Below are 3013 nucleotides of genomic sequence, written 5' to 3' on the forward strand. Positions count from 1 at the left end.
CTCCTGCACAGTGGTTCTCAAATCTCCATTTTCCTCATATCCTTTATATAAATATAAAACTTGTGGATTAGATGTGAGATGCTTTACTGTGGTAAAACCCCTGCCTTGGCAATGAACACAGGGCAAATTGGATAGTCTTATGGCAGACCAGGCATCTCCAGTTAGGGCTGGAGAAATTCCTTCCTGACACCTGGAGAGCTGCTGCTGGACATTGGCAACAGCAGACAGGCCAAAGGTCTACACAAGGCAGCTTCCCATGTTCCTCTGAGCTTTCATATGCCAACCTGATGAAAAGGAAATCTAATGAAATTGGTCCTCCAGACCTCAGCAGGTGCTGTGCTGCTCCAACAAATCTTTGGACATGGTTTCCGTAATCAACTGTAAACACGTAAACTCCATCCCACTTCCAAAAGCTCAGAGATCTAAAGGAATTGGTTAAATCTCAGAGACTGGAACCACTATGGTATTATTGGAGAGTGTAGGCACCTCCGTTCTTCCCACTTGTCTAGCTTATGTGTGTTAGATTTCAGTGCTGAAGGAAGGAGGGTTTTCCCAGATTGCCTTAATATGTTTCATGAATAGCTTATGCTAATATTGAAATTTATCTCTACAGTGTGAACTGCATTACAGACAACATTACAATCTACAATGGGAGGCTGGATCCATTACAAAAAATTGGGACAGTTTGTACTTATACTCGCCATGTCTTTAGCTCAACTTCAAACATAATGACTGTCGAGTTGAAAAGACATTCATATGACTTTGGATCAGCATTTTCTGCCTATTACTATACAACTCTACAAGGTAAATATTAATATTTAAGTCACCTATGACTAGATAGATATATTCTCTCTGCTGTCCATGTTAGGGTTACTCAACTATGTTACTCATCCACCATAAACAATTAAGTTGTATGCATTCTGCCTGGTAAGGTATATTTGTCCAGCATAGCATGAATTGTGGAACAGTACTTGAAAGTAAGTGGTGTGTGTGTGTGTGTGTGTGTGTGTGTGAGAGAGAGAGAGAGAGAGAGAGAGAGAGAGAGAGAGAGCGAGCAAGACCTAGTGTTTGTTGTGGGCATACTTGCATGTGTCTATCCATGTGACAAACACATGCATGGCCCTGGACACCCTGACAAAATTGGATTTGTCCCATGGAGAAAAACATCTCATGAGTGTGCATATATTTATGGCACAAACCTGCTGTCGTGCCTGAAGCCCCAACAGAGACAGCACCTCACGAGGAGGTCTTGTGCTTAGGACCCTGTGTCCAAAAGCCAACCCCGCAACCTAGCTTGGGGGTGGCTGAGCAGATAGCTGCACCTCCCACTGACTTCCTGCCCATTGAGCAAACACCCGAGCCCACATCAAAGCAAGAGAGCCCCGAAGGAAAAGGCACTAAGAGTTCTGCTCAGAAGGAGTCAGAGCGCGCTGTCCCTCCTCCTACTGACGCTGAACTTCCTGAACATGACACAGGAGATGCAGGGGGCATAATAGACTTTTTTCTAGCAAACAATCGTAGAATTCTTAGAAGATATGAGCAAAGGCAGAGCTTGTTACGCCAGAGGGAAGAAGGGCGTGACCAGGAGGGCTAGTCCCATGTGGGCTCGGGGAGAGACACCATTAGAGGATTAACATCTGCATTCCAAAGACCTCAACAGACGAGCTTATCTATAGAGTTGTAAATCTTGTAGACAAGTAGCAATAAAGGACTTTAGTTTTATTGCTCGTGAACGTGTGGGTTGTTTACATGTTGAGTAGCACCTTGACACCTGCACATGTCTAGGCAGAAAAACATCTACAACTCTCAGCATGCCCCAGCCAGCATGGCAACTAGGGAATGCTGGGTCTTATAGGACTTCTGTCTAAACATACATAGGATTGTGGCTTTAGACTTCCTTACCTGGTAATTCATTTGCTATTGTGATGGTCATTCACCCATGTGTCTTAGGAGAAATTCTCCTGGAGCTCTTTGCAGTGTGTTTGGCATCATTGTGTCTCATTGCTCTTTTCTGAACAGATTGATTGATGGTAGGTTGATGTTAGCAGTGAGGAAAACCACAGTTTCATGTTTGCACAATCATACGTTTGACTGGAAAACAAATTATTCACTTTTGGAGGGTTTCTTTTTCTTTCGACCAACCCCTCTTGTATGCACTTGTAAATGAATCCTATAGATTAGATAATGGATCAAAACAGTTCTAAGTAGGATCCACATTGATCAGGGTGGAAGATAGCCAGGCTATTGTAATGTAATGCATAGTATTAATTCCTGATATGGAGAGTATCCAGTATTTCCCATGTGCTACTGGGTCCTACCAGCATCCAGAAACCAGCAAAAATGCTGCCTTCAAAAACAGAGCAGGTGAGCAGAGCTTGAAGAAGGCAGCTTCTTTGACCAGTCCCAGCCTGGAAATGGGGGTTTCCCTTATTTCTGAAGCTCCTTTTGAAAAGGCCTGTTCCTGTTGTGCTTGTGGTAGGTAACATGACTGTTATAGCCCTAGCAGGGGTGCAGCAGTAGTACTGGATGCTGCCCAATATCTGTAATCTTAAAGAATAGGGTAAAGATTAGGATAGGCTCTAGCAGAAGGACATGCCATTTGGGCTCCACCCTAGTCAGCAAATGGTTGAAGGCCTTGAGTACAAATTTGCTTGCTTGTTTTTGTTCAGGGTTGCCATGAAAATCTTAATTGTTGTTGTTGTTGTTAGTCACGAAGTCATGTCTGACCCATCGTGACCCCATGGACAACATTCCTCCAGGCCTTCCTGTCCTCCAGCATCCGACGGAGTCCACTTAAGCTCACACCAACTGCTTCAATGACTCCATCTAGCCACCTCATCCTCTGCCGTCCCCTTCTTCTTTTGCCATCCATTGTTCCCAGCATTAGGCTCTTCTCCAGGGAGTCCTTCCTTCTCATTAGGTGGCCAAAGTATTTGAGTTTCATCTTCAGTGTCTGGCTTCTAAAGAGCAGTCAGGGTTGATCTCCTCTAGGACTGACTGGTTTGATCGCCTA

At 44.3% G+C, this 3013-nt stretch overlaps 1 protein-coding gene across 1 annotated transcript in view; it reads left to right on the forward strand.

Annotated features, from left to right (window-relative positions):
* The first annotated feature begins 777 nt into the window (after positions 1-777).
* The window catches only part of LOC123031153 (deleted in malignant brain tumors 1 protein-like), a 19638-nt gene continuing 17402 nt past the window's right edge, over positions 778-3013 (forward strand). The window contains exon 1 of the mRNA XM_044445708.1: positions 778-804. The gene's annotated coding sequence lies outside the window, so the exon portion shown is untranslated. The remainder of the gene's footprint in view (positions 805-3013) is intronic.

The sequence above is a fragment of the Varanus komodoensis genome, unplaced genomic scaffold (assembly GCF_004798865.1).
Source record: "Varanus komodoensis strain SLA01 unplaced genomic scaffold, ASM479886v1 scaffold49, whole genome shotgun sequence".
Classification (NCBI taxonomy): Eukaryota; Metazoa; Chordata; class Lepidosauria; order Squamata; family Varanidae; genus Varanus; species Varanus komodoensis.